General features: G+C 43.5%; 1 long non-coding RNA gene across 1 annotated transcript in view; it reads left to right on the top strand.

Moving 5' to 3' along the window:
• Positions 1-21,806, top strand: part of LOC137546610 (uncharacterized) — a 59,788-nt gene that overhangs the window by 25,065 nt on the left and 12,917 nt on the right. The window contains exons 2-3 of the long non-coding RNA XR_011026301.1: positions 11,850-12,232; positions 16,836-16,938. This is a non-coding gene — a long non-coding RNA (uncharacterized lncRNA). The remainder of the gene's footprint in view (positions 1-11,849; positions 12,233-16,835; positions 16,939-21,806) is intronic.

Genomic DNA, 21,806 nt, shown 5'->3' with positions numbered 1-21,806 from the left:
GAGAATGTGGTTGGGGCTTTTAGGCAGGAAGGATTGCAGAGTGATTCCACTGTGTGGAAGAGTTGACCAGCTCTGTTGTTGGCTGTAGATATTTTGTGCGAAATAAAGTCTGATTTTTTCTTGGTTATTGCTTGTTGGTATTGTCTGAGGTGTTGAATTAGGCTAGATTTGTGCTCCTCAGACCCTGATTTACGCCACTGTCTTTCAAGTCTGCGCCCTTTTTTTTTTAGATCCATGATGGTTTTGTCAAACCAATTAGCTTTCTGCTTTTTGGTTGCTGATTTGGTGCGCCATGGGGCAATACTGTCAAGTGTTTCATATATCGTGTTGTTGTACTGGGTTACTACAGTGTTTGGGTCCATTTGACTGTGGAGCAGATTTGTAAAATCCAGGTTGGCAGTTATCCTCTCCGGTGTTAATTTATTCAGGGGACGGATTTTGATTGTTTCTTTAGGGAGCTGCTTGATAGGGTGATGTTCAATAGTAAACTGTATTATGTGATGGTCTGACCACACCACTGGGGTTACTGTTATGTTACTAATGTCCATTCCGAGGTGGAACAGTAAGTCTAGTGTATGCCCTCCTCTGTGGGTAGCAGATTTTACAACTTGTGTGAAGCCTAGTCCAACCATGAGATTTATTAGTTCATTTGCATTTTGTGATTGAGTGTCATCAGCCCAGACGTTGAAGGAAGAGGAACTGTAGTGAAAATAGTGTAATGCATGAAATGTTTTTTTTTTTTTACAATATTAATTTATAAATGTAGTCAGTGTTAGTCCATTGTAAAATCTTTTCTCACCCTGATTTAGATTTTTACAGGTGGCAACAGCTTTAGTGCTGGCAAGCGATCTCTGCAGAATGTTTATTTCAGAGAAATCCGAAGCTAGTACAAAATATCAACAATTCTATTTGGTATGATCCATTCTTTATCTTCCTATGTGCGCCAGTTCCTCGTAAAACATCAAAATAAACAAAAAACAAAAAAACACCATAGCGTGATACTGTATGGTATATTGAACACTAGGTGCTCTCTTTCCATATATTGATATGCTCGCTTCTGATTAATCCACCACCTTGCATCTAGGTCTCACAGCCTCTCACCCTTTTTGCTGTCTGCCAACCACAGGCAGCATATACAGCGTGTAACACCACCATCTGAATGCAGTAACCTCCCCAACACAATGTCACCTAGTCCTCTGCAATCTAGACTATAAGACAGCTCAAAGTGTGCTTCTTCCCTTCCCACCTCAGGGCGATAGATCTTCAAGGGAGCTTTGCAGGGTTCCTAATAACTAAAAGGACTCGCCATAGTGCAAAACCATCTCTTTCATAACAAAAAAAGAAGTGCACCCACAATTCCTCAGTAAAATCAAGCATTTCAAAGCAAACAGGTCCGTCTCATGCCGATCTCCCACATCTTGTAGCTACTTCCTATGCATTTCGTACTGGTGCACTCATTAAGAACCCTGCAAAGTTCCTGTGAAAACCTATCTCCCTGAAGATCTATCACATGTGGGGGGGGGGGGGGGCATTACACTTGGGGCGGGCAGGCGTTGCTACGCAGCTTCCTGATAGATTTCGTGCTCCGGGAGAAATCGCTAAAATGCTGCAGGCAGTGCTTTTGCGATCACCCTGCAATTGCAACGCTTCTGTGGGCTCATTCCTGTAGCCTTTCATTAGCTAAGGGCCTTTAAGAATTGCTGGTATTCCTATAAAGCAAAAATGCAACTGAAAGTGCTGTAGTGGGCGCCCAGCCTAAGCTAGATTTGTTGCTTAGGGTGGAGTCAGTATTAGGCAGGGGCGTTGCTAGCCCCAAAGATCAGTGGCACGTGCCCTGGGTGTAATCTGGGGTGCCCCGCATGTCCCTCAGGCAGACCTAAGCAGCGGGTGGCAGTACTCACCTCCGGCCGCTTGGTCTCCAGATTCTGCAGACCTTTTCTCTTCTGGGCTTCTCCCCTTAGTGTCTGAGAAGGAATCAGAAGCTAGAGCTCCTGGCATCTGATTCTCGGATGCCAGGGGGAGAATCGCCAGCTACAGAGGATCTCTCCAGACTTGGAGAGCAAATAGAGGAGATAAGTAGTTCCTCCCGCTGTACCACTGTGCTGGGAAGGGGGTCGGGGGGAGGAACAAGGAGGACACATACAATGATGCATGCTCCCTATGGAAGCTACACAGATTCCATAGAGGCACCACAGCACCCAGCATGCCCCATAAAGGCACCACGGCACCCAGCATGGCACCACAGCACTCAGCATAGCACCATATAGCAGCCAGCATACCCCAGCATTCATTTTTTATATTAATGGAGACAGGCCTGCTTAGACCGCTGTTAAGTTCATAAATTTTGATCCACCCATTACTACACCCACATTCTGGTGCATGGCCACACCTGTTTTTCGGTTGCAGTGCCCAAAAGTGCCCCAGATCTCTTAGGATCCTAGCAACACCCCGGTATTGGGTTATTTTAGGATTAACAATAGATGAGATTAATATTATAGGGCAGGTGTCTTTGAGAATGTTAAGGGTAAGCTTAGGTGGAAGGTGACAGTGGATATTAGACATTTGGCAGAGAAAGGGCTACGTTCAACATCAGTTTGGGAGTATTGGGGTAAAGAAAGCTGTGGTGAAGAAGGGGTTGAAAATACTTGTTGCTCCCAGTAAAATAGGGTGGAGAGGAGCTACTTTAGGAACAGGAGTGGGGGAGAGACAAATTTGCTCAGTTTGTCTTGTTCACGGTTGAATTGGCCATTGAGATAATACGGTCTATTACTTGAATGGAATGAAGAGCTATAGCTAACATACTTTTTTCCTCTAATTAGAGCTGTCAAGTAGCACTTTGCTCTCAGGAGCTTCTCTACACCAGGTTAGAAAAGCATTCAGAGCTGATGAAGAAAATGTGTATTTCATGTCATTAGTGTCCAACCCATCATGGAAGAAGCAAATTAGCAGCAACTGGAAGTAGGCTTCACAGTGAATGTGAAGCTGAAGGTTAGAGCCAGACATAGCTATAAAAGAGTTCAGCCTGCCCTGAGTAATCTTCTTGTAGTTGTTGTTATAAAAGCCTTGTTTCTATGTACAGTGTGTATAATTAGGTACATACTGAGGGCAAGTGTGTTTGCATCATACATATGTCATAGTTGACCTTGAAGCCTCGTACACAAACCAGACTAAACTCATCAGAGGCAGCTGTTCAAGGCCAGATAGGCAGAGAACTTAGAATGTGTGCCGCTGCCCTGATATGTCGTTAAAAGATTGGCACACTCGATCTCTAAACAACAGCAACAAGAGAGCACACTGTTCCCCTCCTTGCCCCTCCCATCAGAAGTTGCAGTGTCATGCACTGCATCATTGTCCCTCCTCCGTCTTCCATAGCAACTGTATGCATCCCTCAGCTGTAGCCAACAAAGCATCTATACAACAACTTGGGCCTAGACTGTCACCCAGGGCTCAAGTCCCAATTACTACAAGCAACAGATATTGATTGTGTGTTTGCACTTTTATTGGTACACAAACACAGAGTCCCTTTGTTCTGTCTGAAGTCTCTAGAGACAAACTGTGCTGTCTGCAGGGCTGTATTTAGGGTTTGGGCTCCCCTAGGCACCCCAAACCTACGACGCCCCCCCCCCCCCCGCGCCCAGGAGGATGTTGGCAAAGAATGGGCGTGGCCACAGAATGCAGTGGGTGTGTCCATAACACAGTGGGTGTGGTCAATTAAAATTTCCTAGTAAGAGTGCAGCCCAAAGCCGTTTTCTCCCCAGGTATGAGTAAAGTGACCCTAAAAAAGCAAGTAGGAAAAGTCCCCCCCCCCCCCCCAAAAAAAACCCCACACATTAGCCAGTGTTCTCTCCCACAAAATAGTGGTAGGTATTAGATTGTGAGCTCCCCTGAGAAAAGTCAGGAACATGGCTGTTCTCTGCAAAGTGCTGCAGAAGATGCCAGTGCTATATAAATACAAATATGGTAGGACATTAGACTATGGCAGAATTAGATTGTAAGCTCCTCAGAGGATAGTCAGTGACATGACTACATACTCTGTGAAGTACTGCTGAAGATGGCAGTACAATACAGTATAGTAGTATGGCAGCATGGTGGCGTAGTGGTTAGCGCTCTCGCCTTGCAGCGCTGGGTTCCAGGTTCAAATCCCATCCAGGTCAACATCTGCAAGGAGTTTGTATGTTCTCCCTGTGTCTGTGTGGGTTTCCTTAGGACACTCTGGTTTCCTCCCACATCCCAACAACATACAATACAGATAAGTTAATTGGCTTCCCCTAAAAATTGGCCCTAGACTACGATACTTACATGCACATGACTATGGTAGGGATTAGATTGTGAGCCCCACTGTGACAAGACAATACATACTCTGTACAGCACTGCGTAATATGTTGGCGCTATATAAATAATTAGTATAAGTACAGTCAGTGGTGGCTCCAGGGTTTTTTTTGGGGGGGGGGTGCTATGCAGGTGCTGGACCAATTTTTGTGGCTATAACCGCACTGCGGCAAAAATGGGCGTGGCCATGCCCGGATGAGGGTAAAGCTAACTAATTTAAAGTGAACCCGAGGTGAGAGTGATATGGAGGCTGCCATATTTATTTCCTTTTAAAGGGACACTTAAGCCAAATAAAAAATAGTTTTACTCACCTGGGGCCTCTACCAGCCCCCTGAAGCTGTCCGGTGCCCACGTAGACTCGCTCCGATGCTCCTGGCCCTGCTTCCGGTTCTGGCGACAGGAGCCGACAGGCCGGGAACGCGAGTGATTCTTCGCGTTCCTGGCCGTAATAGCGCCCTCTATGCTGATATAGCATATATCATATAACAGCATAGAAGGCGCTATTACGTCCAGGAATGCGAAGAATCATTCGCGTTCCCGGCCTGTCTGCTCCTGTCGCCGAAACCTTAAGTGGCTGCTGGCAGGGCCAGGAGCATCAGAGCGAGTCTACATGGGCACCGGACAGCTTCATGGGGCTGGTAGAAGCTCCAGGTGAGTAAAACTCATTTTTTTTATTTGGCTTAAGTGACCCTTTAAACAATACTAGTTGCCTGGCAGCCCTGCTGATCTATTTGGCTGCAGTAGTGAACTGAATTACGCCAGAAACAAGCATGGAGCTAATCTGGTCAGTTCGGACAATATTGTCAGAAACCCCTGACCTGCTGCATGCTTGTTCAGGGTCTGTGGTTGAAAGAATTAGAGGCAGAGGATCAGCACGGCAGCCAGGCAACTAATATTGCTTAAAATATTACTCTCACCTCGGGTTCCCTTTAAAAGTGCAACGCAAAGACAGTGGGCCCAAGTGTTGGTGACCCTTTCCCCAGAAAATTCACATAATTGTGCAGGTTTTCTCAAGAAAATACACGTAATGTGAGCAGATTTGCCCAGAAAATATATTCAATCATGTCGGCATATCTGCCCAATTATGTCAGCAGATTTGATCAGAAATACGTGCAATAACGTCAGCAGATTTGATCAGAAATACGAGCAATAACGTCAGCAGATTTGATCAGAAATACGAGCAATAACGTCAGCAGATTTGATCAGAAATACGAGCAATAACGTCAGCAGATTTGATCAGAAATACGTGCAATAACGTCAGCAGATTTGATCAGAAATACGTGCAGTAACGTCAGCAGATTTGATCAGAAATACGTGCAATAACGTCAGCAGATTTGATCAGAAATACGTGCAGTAACGTCAGCAGATTTGATCAGAAATACATGCAATAACGTCAGCAGATTTGATCAGAAATACGTGCAATAACGTCAGCAGATTTGATCAGAAATACGAGCAATAACGTCAGCAGATTTGATCAGAAATACGAGCAATAACGTCAGCAGATTTGATCAGAAATACGAGCAATAACGTCAGCAGATTTGATCAGAAATACGAGCAGTAACGTCAGCAGATTTGATCAGAAATACGTGCAGTAACGACAGCAGATTTGATGAGAAATACATGCAATAACGACAGCAGATTTGATGAGAAATACGTGCAATAACGACAGCAGATTTGATGAGAAATACGAGCAATAATGACAGCAGATTTGATGAGAAATACGTGCAATAACGACAGCAGATTTGATGAGAAATACGAGCAATAACGACAGCAGATTTGATGAGAAATACGAGCAATAATGACAGCAGATTTGATGAGAAATACGAGCAATAATGTCAGCAGATTTGATGAGAAATACGAGCAATAATGACAGCAGATTTGATGAGAAATACGAGCAATAATGACAGCAGATTTGATGAGAAATACGAGCAATAATGACAGCAGATTTGATGAGAAATACGAGCAATAATGACAGCAGATTTGATGAGAAATACGAGCAATAATGACAGCAGATTTGATGAGAAATACGAGCAATAATGACAGCAGATTTGATGAGAAATACGAGCAATAATGACAGCAGATTTGATGAGAAATACGAGCAATAATGACAGCAGATTTGATGAGAAATACGAGCAATAATGTCAGCAGATTTGAGCAATAATGTCAGCAGATTTGATCAGAAATACGAGCAATAACGTCAGCAGATTTGATCAGAAATACGAGCAATAACGTCAGCAGATTTGATCAGAAATACGAGCAATAACGTCAGCAGATTTGATCAGAAATACGAGCAATAACGTCAGCAGATTTGATCAGAAATACGAGCAATAACGACAGCAGATTTGATGAGAAATACGAGCAATAACGACAGCAGATTTGATGAGAAATACGAGCAATAACGACAGCAGATTTGATGAGAAATACGAGCAATAACGACAGCAGATTTGATGAGAAATACGAGCAATAACGTCAGCAGATTTGATGAGAAATACGAGCAATAACGACAGCAGATTTGATGAGACATACGAGCAATAACGTCAGCAGATTTGATGAGAAATACGAGCAATAACGTCAGCAGATTTGATGAGAAATACGAGCAATAACGACAGCAGATTTGATGAGAAATACGTGCAATAACGACAGCAGATTTGATGAGAAATACGTGCAATAACGACAGCAGATTTGATGAGAAATACGAGCAATAACGACAGCAGATTTGATGAGAAATACGAGCAATAATGACAGCAGATTTGATCAGAAATACGTGCAGTAACGTCAGCAGATTTGATCAGAAATACGTGCAGTAACGACAGCAGATTTGATGAGAAATACGAGCAATAATGACAGCAGATTTGATGAGAAATACGTGCAATAATGTCAGCAGATTTGATGAAAAATACGAGCAATAATGACAGCAGATTTGATGAGAAATACGAGCAATAATGTCAGCAGATTTGATGAAAAATACGAGCAATAATGACAGCAGATTTGATGAGAAATACGAGCAATAACGACAGCAGATTTGATGAGAAATGCGAGCAATAACGACAGCAGATTTGATGAGAAATACGAGCAATAACGACAGCAGATTTGATGAGAAATACGTGCAATAACGACAGCAGATTTGATGAGAAATACGAGCAATAACGACAGCAGATTTGATGAGAAATACGAGCAATAACGACAGCAGATTTGATGAGAAATACGAGCAATAACGACAGCAGATTTGATGAGAAATACGAGCAATAATGACAGCAGATTTGATGAGAAATACGAGCAATAATGTCAGCAAATTCAGAAATACGTGCAATAATGTCAGCAGATTTGTCCAGGAACTTGACTACAACAAATATCTTACCTAGTCCGGTGCGCGAGGGAAACTCTGCATGCCACCGCCTGGTCTGGTGGTGGCCTGCTGTGCTGCCTGGGCAGCTGGGGCCTGCGAGTGACCCTGGGCTGGGGTAGCTGGTGGTGGCCTGCTGTGCTGCCTGGGCGGCTGGGGCCTGCTGCCTGTGACCCTGGGCTGGGCGAGGGTGACCTGTCTGCCTAGCTAGCTGGCTGGCTGGGCTGGGTAGCTGGGGGCTGGGCTGCAGCAGCTGCTTCACATGGCTCCCGATCGAGTGACTCCCGACCCGACCATCTCATGTGTTGCTGTCCTCCTCCTGCGTGATGTAAAATGGAGCTGAGGAGGAGTCACTTTACCCGGGCTCGGCTAGTCGGCTGGGGGGGGGCGGAGCATCGGAAGCCAATGTATTTCATAGCCTGCCCTGCTGTCTCAGCCTCAATGTCAAGCCACGCCCCCTCCCTGTACATGCAAGTGGCTCCACCTGCTCTGGCTGGCTCATTACTGTGCGATGAGAGTCAGTCAGAGCGCACAGAGAACGTGACCAGAGGAAACCATTGTGGATGGTGGCGGCAGGGGGGGAGCGCTTGCAAACAGTAAGAACTGTAACTTCTGGCTGCTGCAGCGGCGCTCCCCCCCCCCCCCCCCCCCCAAAAAAAAATGTTAATGATAGAAAAAAAAATGTCATAAGGGGAAAAAAAAATAAAAAAAAGTATTATTATTTGAACCAGTGGCCACCCGCCCCCCCCGAGGACCCGCCCATGGCACCGGCCCACGGGTGCCTCTTAATAGATACGGCCCTGGCTGTCTGCATGTTGGGTTGATGTGGCTCTGTAAAATGTATTAGCTATAGTTTTGCGATACACCAGCGGTTGTGGATGTAAGCCTGGCTTCAGGGGCAGAAAGAGATCAGTTGCGTATTCAGTAGTGATGCATTGTGGGAGACCATAGTTACACACTTAAAGCTGAATTATAGCAAATACCTTCAATTTAAGAAGGCAAACCATACTAAGCCTGACTTAAAAACATAGGAAGAATGTAGAAATAGGAGGTGCTGGACCGGTGCAGAAGCCAACCACATAATCAAAAAGGTCTACACACTCAGTAGTAGAAAGTTTTGTCTTATTGACATATCGTGCCCCTTTGTCAAGGTATTAAACAGAATGGTGTTAAACATTGTGTTTAAAACCTTGACAAAGGGGACCCATCGTGGCCCCGAAACGGTCGTTGGTTACCTGAATGGACATCTGCGATGATATATGAATAAAACAACACTTTCTCACATGACTTGGTGCTAAGGGACATAAAAGAAGAGGAACCTGCATGTTTCATTTATACAAGGTGAAAGACAGAGCATTTATTTCTCATAATAACTATGCACTTTGTTTATTCTTCTGTGTAGCCTTCCCTTCTGATTTATATGAACTGTCGTTTTAGAGACGTGTCCATTCAAATTCGATCCTATAGATGCAGCACTATGTGATTCGGGAGTGTATAACGTAATAACTGAGATGAGGCAATGCCCCAGCAACACCTATTGCCAGAACTAAATAAAACTAAATAAAAGAAAATCAGCGTATTGATTGGTGGAAATCTCCTTGATGAGTGACAGGGGAAAGGTTGCCTATGCACAGCTAAGCTGTCTCCAGTGCATACAATGTATTGCAAATGCAATTTGTTTTAATCATATGAGAAACAATGTAAGGGTAATGAAAAACAATTACAATCTCTACCACAATAAGTGCGCTGGCCCTAGAATAAATTACATAAAATAAATTACACCAATTTCAGACACTAGGCATGAATATGACAAGGTTAAACAAAGCACCTACATAATTAGCCTCTAAAATGTGGATTTGATTGTTTTTCTAAATTGGCAGTGCTTGAGCAAGGGGTCACAAAGACATTTTATTGCAATTGTTTGCTTAAAAAGCTGAGTTTTATAGCTTTCTACACAAAGATACCTAATCTGACCGATGCAGGGCACGAAACTATGGTATATTCAAATCAGTAAACTGAGATGTATTGTTTAGATTTAGCTACAACAATTTACAGACCTCACACACCACAGGGACCCAGCTGAGTAAAATCATTTTCAGAATTTAGAGCAAAGAGCTCCAAATTACTCATCACTAAAGCAAGATTACGACCTACTCAAATATTCAATCCCAGAGTTTTAAATTAATACTGAAGCGAAGCTGGGAAAAAAAGAGTTACCGGTAGATACTCACCTATGTACAGGGAAGGCTCTGGATCCATAGATCTTCCTAGTCCTCTCTCTGTGCCCTCGGTCTACCATTGTCCCTCCATTGAAGTTGTTCCACCAACTGGTCAGATACGTCTTCAGGAGTTCTTGAGAAGACTTCGAAAGTACTTGCGCTCCCAAGTACTCACCAAGGAGGGTTGCAGAAACTGCAACCACCATCAAAGCCTGCGGGGAGATGCCTGCCTAGACTAAGTGGTTTTATAGGACCAATTAAAAAACAACTACAACTGAGGTGTGATATTAGGTACAAAACAATAAAACACTCAAAAACAGTTTAAAAAGGAGAGGTAGTATAGGCAAGCTATAACTAGAAGTATAAGTTTTGTTAAGCACTACAATGGACTCATGTCTGTTCTGTGAACACAGTGGGTAAGGCGCCTCCGCTGAAGACTGTAGCGCCTTACCCACTGTAATCACAGAATAGATACATAATAAATATATACTGTGCTGCCCATAATTATATATACCTCTGGCAAATTTTGACTTAAAGTTACTTTTTATTCAACCAGCAAGCAATTTTTTGATGGGAAATGACATAGGTGTCTCCCAAAAGATGATAAGACAATGTGAAAGAGGCATTATTGTGGGGGGAAAAAACATTTCTCAGCTTTTATTTACATTTGAGCAAAAAGTGTCCAGTCCAAAACTATTCATACTCTTCTCAATAATCAAACAGAGAAGACTTTATTGGCTATGACAGCAACCAAACGCTTCCTATAATTGCAGACCACCTTTTTGCATGTATCCACTGGTATTTTTGCCCATTCCTCTTTAGCAATGAGCTCCAAATCTTTCAGGTTGGATGGTCTTCTTGCCATCACCCTGATCTTTAGCTCCTTCCACAGATTCTCGATTCGATTCAAGTCAGGGCTCTGGCTGGGCTACTCAAAAACGTTAATATTGTTGTCTGCTAACCATTTCTTCACCACTTTTGCTGTGTGTTTTGGGTCATTGTCATGCAAACAATATTCCCATGCAGGGGCGTTGCTAGTCCCAAAGAACAGTGGCACATGCTACGGATCTATTCTGGGGTGCCCCGGATGTCCCCCAGGCAGCAGTACTCACCTCTGGCCACTGTGATGCCTTAATAGGGGGCATTCCGGGTGCTGTTGTGTCTTTATTGAGACATGCAGGGAGCTGTGGTTCTTCTATGGGGGCATGCTGGTAGTTGTGGTGCCTCAGTGGTATGCCCGTAGGATCATGGGAGGGGGGGCCACTAGAAGATCAGGGAATGCTATGGGGGACTTCCAGACAACCTGTAATCAGTTTATGCTGCTTAGTTATATGCTGCATTTTTTTGTATTAATGGAGAGGGGGCTTCATCCAACATTTTGCTGGGCAGGCCACCTTTAAGATCATGTAAATTTGGCTCCACCCTTGACCACACCCATTTTCTGGTATGTGGCCACACCTATTTATTGGCTGGAGTGCCCAATAGTGCCCCTGATCTCTTAGGATCCTAGCAACGCCCCAATCTCTTGACTCAACAAATATGCCCAGATGCTTTTCCCCTTTTCCCTTTATAAACATCAGGTTCATTGTCCTCAGTGTTGCTGGTAATACAATATTGATTATTACAATAGTAATTATCATTGGGCAATGCCATTTTGCTTGATGGTCACAGCCTTCTCCCTGTGTCCTGTATTTGCCGCTCCTGTCCCATATCATCTCATGTTCTTTTTCAAAATGTCCCAGTGTTTCTTCCAGCCTTGAGATCACTTGTTACTGGAGGAACCTATGAGGTCTTCCTGTAACTCCTCATAGTATTTATCCTGGACGAGTGTGGACAAAACGGTGCTAGATTACCTCAGAAGATTGACATAGGACAGGCATTACTAATGTTACCAGCATGTATTTCTTAAGCACAATGTATTTGTAAAGCAACAGGTTCTCCTTATCTTAATTCAGCAGGGCTGCACCTCAGGACATCTGTTTAGTTCCAGATATAAACCTGTACAAAATCTTCCTGTACGGCTCGTTGTCTCATACATCTGCAGCGCCGTTCTAGAACGAGGACTAAAGACAAGAACAATACGTTTCTCTTCATTTTGACACTACCAGGATACAAGCTGCACCCTTTTCATATCTAAATCAAATTATCTGAAAAATGGCCATTTCCTCCGCTCTCTCTGCTAAGAAGCGAGCTTCAAATGAAGGAAGGTAACACAGCTGATGTCTGCTATGGCAGAGGAAATCTATTCTCTGGTTGAAGTCAATGGTTTCCATGGCGACTAGACCTCTTCCTACAAAGACACCACTTAGGGAAAATGAAGAGCCTAATAAAAGGGCTAAAGGTTCAAATTCATTGTGATAGATTATGTGATGTAATTATGTCATTAATTATTTAATTATACAAGTTTTATCTATTAATTTCACAGGGAGTCTCTGTGATGTATACATATTATTATTGTTATCATTATTATCATCCCTGCCCGTCGTTCTGGAGTGAGGTGTTCAAAGTGGCTGGGTATCTGTTGGACGAGACGCAGATTGCGTAAGGGTGCAGACAGAACATCGTTACATTTGGCAAATCCTCACTAGCAGCCCAGTTGCTAGCGGGGAATTACCTCAGTGTGTTAACATGACCTGGATGATCTGAGAAAAATAAGGCTTCTTTGCTCTTTAATTTGCTGTCAGCTACAGCTCAGTGACAGAGGATCACTCCTGTAGTCCAAAACACTATGATGCTAATGCATTTGGGTGATTTAGTTCTAGCTATTGTGTCGCTGTGCGCCTGATGCATTCCTAATAGCAAAAAATATCACCTCATACAAGTAAACTACCTCCCTGCATCACACACACTTTCCTGGCTCAATTTTGCTGGCTCAATTGCTAAAATAACACTTGTGATGTCTATTTGAAACATAATTCACCTAGTGCACTAATAAACTAAAGTATAGGTACAAGAATATCTGCATAAGCAAATTATTTGTGGAAACCAAGGAAACCAACATTTTTTTTTGAAGATGAGCATAATATTTTAATGTATCAAAAGCGCAAAAAAAGTTCATAATTCTTCAAAAAGATTCTTCCTTATAACAGTATTCCGTGGAGAACAATAGAGTACAGAACCACATAGAGATAATCAATAGTTTGTGTTTGAGGTGACAATGTCGACTTGTTTCGAGTAGACCCTTCTTCAGGCCTTCACAAACAATAGTGTACATCTGCGTTGTACCAATATTAACATAAAAGACATGTCATCAGCATCTGGACGATAATGAAGCCAGGAAGTACCACTTAGACCATGAGCTAAACGCCGCACTTAGGCAGGACCACCAGGAGGAGAGTGGATATTGATCCAGATGTACAGTGTTGAAATATGGTGATGTAAATGGTCATCATAAGGTTGATTGGGAGATGGACTAAAGGGGCCCATACACCTAAAGATTTTCCCGCAGATATACAGCAGATTCGATCACTGTGATCGAATCTGCTGTGAAATCGTTGCGCAAACGCTGACAGAACGATCGATTTCCGTCCAAAATCAATTGTGCCCGTCGATTCCCGTCGATCCGACCGTGCGGAAGATTTTGCTTGATCGCCGGCGGGTCGGGAGTGCGTCGATGGCGACGTTCGAATGCCCGACGACCGACGCTAGCTGCAATACATTACCTGTTCCACCGGCGCGTGTCCCCACTCTCTCCGCTGTCTTCTTCTCCGCACTGGGCTCCGAGTACGGCTGGCTTCACTGAACTTCCTGTCCCAGCAGGAAGTTTAAACAGTAGAGTGCCCTCTACTGTTCCCCGGACAGGAAGTTCAGTGAAGCCAGCCCGACTCGGAGCCCAGCGCGGAGACGCAGACAGCGGTGACAGCGGGGACTCGCGCCGGCCGGAGCAGGTAATGTATAGCTGGGGGGGGGGGGGGGCGGCAGCTTCACAGATGGTGAATCGATTTCATGCTGACATTGATTCACAATCTGTTTGCAGTAAAGGCAGCCATACAATTCCTCTCTGATCAGATTTGATCAGAGAGGGATCTATCTGTTGGTCGATCTGATGGCAAATCGACCAGTGTATGGCTACCTTAAGATCTACTGTAGATTAGGTTGGTAAACTTTTTGAAGAAGTTAATGTAATTTGTATTATTATTATCAGGGGCGTAGCAATAGGGGGTGCAGAGGTAGCGACCGCATCGGGGCCCTTGGTCCAGAGGGGCCCCGAAGGGTCCACCCTCTATCACAGTATTAGCTCTCTATTGGTCCTGTGCTGGTAATAATCACTTCTATAGATGCTTTGAATAGTAGTAATCCTTAACACACTGTTCCCCATCCCCTTCTTGCACCTCTGACACTGGGGTTGTCCTTGTCAGGTTTTGGTGCGCCATATCAATTGTTATGTATAGAGTGCTTGGGGGGGCCCCATGTAAAACTTGCACCGGGGCCCACAGCTCTTTAGCTACGCCACTGATTATTATTATTATTATACAACTCACATCAAGCATTGTTTTATATTTAACTATTTGTGGAATAAGGTACTAGAGTACCCTTATACTCATTCCACCAGGGGAGATATCTGGGAGCCTCTTTATTAAATTGAAATTCCAGATTCCACCATATGTCACTCCCAGAACCTACCCCATAAGCAAGGGAGTAACCACCCCCACCTCCACTTAGGAACATTGCAGGGGATGAGCACCTTCTTCTTGACATCAGACAAGAGTGCTTTGCAACAACAACAAAAACATTTGTAAAGTGCTTTTCTCCCATAGGATTCAAAGCACATTTTGATTCCAAACGTTTTAAGGTGGACTGTGTGGGTGATCAAGTTATTAGATCCTGCTGATCTGAGGTTGTGGGAGGTATGATGCAGCTGCAAGAAATCCCTCTGATATCCAGGCCTAAATTGTGTAGAGATTTGAATATTAGTAGGCCTATTTTGAAGAGGATTCTCCATTTTATGGGTAGCCAATGGAGTGAGCAATGATTGGTATTATGTGGCAATGGCGGGGTTGTCTTATTAACAGCCTTGTGGCAGTATTCTGTACTATTATTTTGAGGTGCTTAATTTTTGCATTGTTCCTTATGTGAAAAAAGGAATGTTTCACAACAACTGAAATTTTACTTCTGAAGTTTAATTCCCCATCAAACTGTATACCCAAGTTGTTCTTAGAGTCAGAGCTAATAAAGTCTTTGCTCCCTGCCCTTATTAATGTTGATTGAGACAAGCTTTGCTGCCAAACGCTGGCCTCTGATGACAAGAACCTGTTTTGTCAGCATTTTGTTTAAACCAGTTGTCATTCATCCACTCCTGAAGTTCAGCTAAGTATTTTAGGAAAGGGTCTGTTACAACAGGAATGATAAATATAGCTGGGTGGCATCAGCATAGCAGTGGTATGTCAGACCATGTTTTTGAATGATTTCTCCAAGTGATAGCATGTATATTGTGAGCAACAGAGGGATAGTATCTAACACAGGGCCACACCATATTTTTATGGTACTGTGTTGGGTAGGAAAGGCCCTAGTGCTACCCTTTGTGTTCTACTAGCCAAGAAGGAGTTGATCAACCAAAAAACCAAACCGTCAATGCCACAGTGGCCGGTTGTGAGCAGCAGTAGATCGGTGACCAGTAGCGTTGCATGGTATCGAGCAGTGCAACGCAGTGGTTTGAAAGATTTCTGAAATCGATTAAAAATCTATGTGTAGTGTGTGGAAGTAATAGATCACTCTCTTATTAGATTCTGATCTGAGAGAGATCTATTGTTTGGCCACATTGGGTGTTAATCTACAAGTGTATGGGCACCTCAACAATAGAATCAGATTACTTACTAATTGCAGCTGTAATCCTCTAGTATTCCACCTGCTTCTATCCAGTAACACAGCAATCTATTATGTTTCTGGTGTTCAGTCATTATGTCAATGCAATAAATAACCTGAGCTGTTAGGATAGTGTTACGTTTCACACAGACAGTATTGCCCAGAATGATTACTAGTGATAGCCTTGAATGACAGTCTGTCCATGCATCTCTTGTCCCCTGTCCATCATCTCTGCAGCAAGCAGCTATTCTGGATGTAGGCAGAGAAATTCTATTGGAATTAAGCAAAATGGGGACCTAAGCAAAAAATTGTTGGGGCCCCATGGCTGAATAGTCTGTAACAGAGTAAAACAAAGCAGGTAATTTGGTTGCTTGTGGTGTTATGGTAAAGTGGGCGCCACATAGACAGTACATATCAGGATTGCGGCTGTTGCCTGATAAAAATGGAGGTGAGGGCGTATTTAATGGTGAAGGAGGCGCAGATAATGGCAAAGATTTGGGGATGGTTAAGGTTAGGCATCGGTTGAGGGCAGGGCCGGGCCGAGGCATAGGCTGGAGAGGCTCCAGCCTCAGGGCGCAGTGTAGGAGGGGGCACAGAATTCATTAAGCTGTCATTCCTAATTGTGTTTGAAGCAGAAAAAGATAAAAAAAAGGGGATACATGGCAGTGACTGCAAGCCATATAACTAGATATTAAGGTGTTGGGGAGGTTGTGGGCCCTGTGGCGCCTCTTAGTCTAATAGCAATCAGTGTGTGATGGCTGGGGTGGGAGGGATGGAGGGGCGCACTTTGGTGTCTCAGCCTTGGGTGCTGGAGGACCTTGTCCCGGCTCTGGTTGAGGGAGCTCATGTGAGAATAGGTATAATTTAGCAATAGAAAAATATCGGAATTAGCCCTGCCCACTGCTGGAATATCAGCAATTTTACCCATATTCTACTAGCGGCTATCTCCGGCGCCCAAATTAACGATGTACCCTTTTTACATGTATGCGAGTAATCAGGCCTATTTATAAAACAATAATAAAACCATGGAGATGATCTTTGGGGTATCATTATGCATTCAGCTAAATTCCTGTTTAGAAAGTGGTAATATATAGGAGAAGGCTGACAATATTATAGCTGTCTACATTGCTTTATCTCTGCAGCCTCCGTTTGACATTGACCTACAGTTAGCCATCCGTAAAGCAATAAAATCTCTTCACTGACTGAACTGTGTGGCCTTGACTTTGCCATGCTGATAGTGCTAATGTAAGTACACGGAAGTGTCAATGACATTACTCCCCTGTCACAATGCTGAAGTATAATATTTATTGCACATTTATTGTTACATTTCCATCTTTTTTTTTTTCTCTGGAAAAGCCTTTTTAGTGCCTGATAATGGCTCTGCTCTACATCACTGGTAAAGAAAAGACAAATAACATTTATATTGTGCTTTTCTTCCCCCGGACTCAAAGCACCAGAGCTGCAGCCACTAGGGCACACTCTATTGGCAGTAGCCGTGTTAGGGAGTTTTGCCTAAGGACTCCTTACTGAATAGGTGCTGGCTTACTGAACAGCAGTGATAATTGTCATCAGCAAAATTACGATTTCGCAAAATTTCGTGTACATTTTCGCAATTACGCCTGTATGTAATTAGGATTTGCAAACTAAATTGATTTCGTAGTTGATCGTAATTTCGCATAAAAAATTGCGTAATTTTGCTATATTTTGCGTCATTTTTGCCGACTTTGGAGGTTAATAGCAAAGCCATACATGCTACTGACACCAAAATTGCTACCTATGTTAAAGGAAATAGTGGGTACAAGGTGTCACGATTCCGCGAACGCCATTGCGGCAAGCGCATGTAATTGCGCACAAAATCGGTTCTGGAGTACCCCTTTAAATGCCTTAGCCTGCTTTTAGAAAAATGAGTGTTCTTCCAGCTCACCAGCCCTGCAATGGGGGATGTGAGTGCTTATTTACACTTCCTGACGATCCCCAATAAAACCCAAGAAACCAGAGCATTCACATAGCTCACAGATCTACTACAAGGAATTGCTAATAAAAAGAAGCAGGATACAGGAACGCATCGTAAAATCATTAGGTGACATTCCTGCCTGTCCTGAGAACACCCAGAGACATGTCCCTGGCTTAATGAGCTTTTGATATCTCATTTCATAGTAGTCCATAATTCGATGGATATTGCGGAACCGTTTGGGCCCAGCGGTCCACAACTCACAGTACGCCATGCGACTAGCGCAGCACACCTTCTGAGACGTTAACCGACCACCTAGTCATCTCACAGCCTGAGATATCTATTACATAGGCAGGGAAGGTGGCACTTATCGATTCCACAGAACTTTCCATAACTGGATTTTACATATTTCTGTTGGACTTTATATCACAAAGGACACGGTAACTTGACAAACTGCTCAGACTGTAATCAGCTATTATTTTCATATTGAACTCTTATTATTTCTGTATCAAATTGTTTCTATTGCTATATTTAGTTTTGCATTATTTCTTTAAATAAACGATTTAAAAATCGTTCGTCTAAGTGCTGTTCTGAAACAAATCTCCGCCAAAAGAATTCACATCTTCAGAGAGACATGTTACCATAACTGTTTTGATATTAAATATTGTTAGTTTGCTATCTCTAGAAAGGTTGTCTAATTAACCCTTTTTTCAACAGGATTTAGCGCATTAGTTAGAATTAGCGCATTCGCACGCTTTTATTGCAGATTGGTGGCAGCGACCTGGCCTCTATATGAGAGCACAGAGTGTATCGATTGTATATACAATCGAAATTGGACTGTGTGTGGACTCACCAATAGAGATGAGCGTAATGACCTAATTACGATTTGACCTATAGCTCAGAGCTCTGTCGGGTCCTGCAGCGCAGACGCGGTGGCGGCGGCGGCGGTGAGTGACGTCGGGTGCGGCGTAGTTACAATGTAACAAAGTTGATACATTGTAATAACTTTGTTACATTGTAACTGATAGAACATTTCCGAGGATATTGCGAGGGATCATTTATTTAAAGGGACAGGTAAGTATTAATGGTTAATTAAGAATATTAAAGGACTTTTTTCGTGGTTATGTTTTTTGTTCAATTAAAATACTTTTTCTAAGTGTCTGTGTGTTTATTTACTTTAACTCTTAAAGGAAATGGGTATGGGGTACAAGTACCTCTATACTCATTTCTCCTGGGAGGGGGGGTGGGCATCTGGGGGACCCCTTTTTAAAGGGGACTCCCAGATTCCACCATGAACCTCCCCCCCAGGAAATCGCGGCCTCCACCTCCACCGCCCATCGGAGGTGGAGAAGAGCCCCTTGTCCTTGGATTGGACAAGGGCTCGGAGGGGGAGGGGAAAGCTTGGCTGCCCCTCCCCTTCCGAGACCCCCCAATCCATGGACCATGCGGGCTGGTATAGTCAGGGTGCGGAGCCCCACGCGGCCGGTGCTCCGCATTCTGGCTATCCCAGCCTGCATGGGGGACAAGGGGTTAAAGAGGTCTGGGAGGGGGGACCCCACGTCGTTTTTTTTTTATATTTCCCACACTCAGAACGAAGTAAGTAAAACTCTTCCCACTTGGGGGAATCTATGAAAATAATACACTATTGTTACCTGTGCAAAAAAAACTGACATTTTCCACATTTAAAAGACATTTTCGCCCTTGAAACTTAAAAATCGATTTTCTCAAAAACTATAAGGTCTTTTTGAAAAAAAAAATTTTCCTCTTATTCCCACTGATCCCCTTAATATACCCTGGGAATTTGGTGTTCCTAAACTTTAAGCAGGCTTTGCTATTAACCGTTAAAGTCGGCGGGTTTTTAAATGTTTACATTTTTCCTTTGAAACTTTAACATCGATTTTCTCAAAAACTATAAGGTCTTTTTGAAAAAAAAATTTTTCCTCTTATTCCTCCTGATCTCCTTAATATATTCTCCAAATTTGAGGCTCTTAACATTTAAGGGGGCTTTGCTATTAACCCTTAAAGTCGGCGGCTTTTTTATATTATACGGAGCGTTACGGTTTAACGCGAAATTACGGTAGCGTTTAATGCGAAATTACGGCATGATACGAAACGCGAAATTTCGCGTTGAAAATTACGCTTACGGTATTTTCAATTACGATTTTAATGGCAATTTCGCTACGCTAATTTCGCATCGTAATCGCAAATTTCGCATGCGTAATTATAGTAATGCGAAATTACGAAAATTTCAGCTCAACTCTACTCACCAACCAATCCAAAAGGTTACTTTGCCTGCAGTTCTGACTGCCTTCAGGATTCCCTTTGGGTCTGAGGCTTTATTGTAAACTGCAGCAAAGGGAACAGGAATTGGTGGGTGACTGCGCATACGTCACATTGCCGGCAGCGGTGCGACCAATCTTTGGCGTCACTCTGTTCACCATATTACAAACCATCGGTAACGGTGTCAGATTAGACAAGATTGGCGCGCGTTGTCGCATTATTACCTGACGACCCAGCAACCGCTATTTTAACGTCAACTTACTCACAGTCCTACAAGCCATCAGAGGCGATTAATCCCTGATGGTACTGGAGTAAGTTAGACGAGATTGCGGGGCTGTTCGTCACATTGGTGGCAGCGGTGGGATAATGTGACGAACAGCCCCGCAATCTCGTCTAACTTACTCCAGTACCATCAGGGATTAATCGCCTCTGATGGCTTGTAAGACTGTAAGTAAGTTGACGTTAACAACAACAACAACAACAAATAACATTTGTAAAGCGCTTTTCTCCCGTGGGACTCAAAGCGCATAAGCATGGCTCCGACCATCGTGGTACAGAGGAAGAATTTTATAAATCTGGAAATGCCAGGCTAAACAGGTGGCTTTTCAGTCTGGATTTGAATAGCTCCAGGGATGGTGCTGTCTTTACTGGGTGTGGTAGGGAGTTCCAAAGAGTAGGGGCAGCATGACAGAGGGCTCTGTCTCCAGATTTTTTGAGGTGCACTCTGGGAGTGACCAAGTTTATAGAACTTGCTGATCTGAGGTTGTGAGAGGTGTGGTGCAGCTTCAGCAGATCCTTCATGTATCCAGGGCCCAGATTGTGCAGGGATTTGAATGTCAGCAGTCCAATCTTGAAGAGTATTCTCCATTCTACTGGTAGCCAGTGCAGTGAGCGAAGGATCGGTGCACGTTAAAATAGCGGTTGCTGGGTCGTCAGGTAATAATGCGACAACGCGCGCCAATCTTGTCTAATCTGACACCGTTACCATTCGGGGAATAGACACATCCGATGGTTTGTAATATGGTGAACAGAGTGACGCCAAAGATTGGTCGCACCGCTGCCGGCAATGTGACGTATGCGCAGTCACCCACCAATTCCTGTTCCCTTTGCTGCAGTTTACAATAAAGCCTCAGACCCAGAGGGAATCCTGAAGGCAGTCAGAACTGCAGGCAAAGTAACCTTTTGGATTGGTTGGTGAGTCCACACACAGTCCAATTTTGATTGTATATACAATCGATACAGTCTGTGCTCTCATATAGAGGCCAGGTCGCTGCCACCAATCCGCAATAAAAGCGTGCGAATGCGCTAATTCTAACTCTAGCTAAATCCTGTTGAAAAAAGGGTTAATTAGACAACCTTTCTAGAGATAGCAAACTAACAATATTTAATATCAAAACAGTTATGGTAACATGTCTCTCTGAAGATGTGAATTCTTTTGGCGGAGATTTGTTTCAGAACAGCACTTAGACGAACGATTTTTAAATCGTTTATTTAAAGAAATAATGCAAAACAAAATATAGCAATAGAAACAATTTGATACAGAAATAATAAGAGTTCAATATGAAAATAAAAGCTGATTACAGTCTGAGCAGTTTGTCAAGTTACCGTGTCCTTTGTGATATGAAGTCCAACAGAAATATGTAAAATCCAGTTATGGAAAGTTCTGTGGAATCGATAAGTCTTGTAATAATGCCAATTCCTTTGATGGTATCGGAAGGCTGGACAAAAGACTCTCTCTCCAGGCTGAGTGTCAGTCAGTTTTAGCTCTTTCTCTGCCAGAGGGTGTGGCTGGTAACAAGAAAGGTTTCCACCCCTAACAATCTGACCTCAGGCTGCTGCAGTCCGCCCCTATTGTCTGAGGGACAGAATTGGCAGTTTCTCC

Source organism: Hyperolius riggenbachi, chromosome 2 (genome assembly GCF_040937935.1).
Source record: "Hyperolius riggenbachi isolate aHypRig1 chromosome 2, aHypRig1.pri, whole genome shotgun sequence".
In the NCBI taxonomy this organism is placed as follows: domain Eukaryota; kingdom Metazoa; phylum Chordata; class Amphibia; order Anura; family Hyperoliidae; genus Hyperolius; species Hyperolius riggenbachi.
This window is presented reverse-complemented; position numbering and strand designations above follow the sequence as displayed.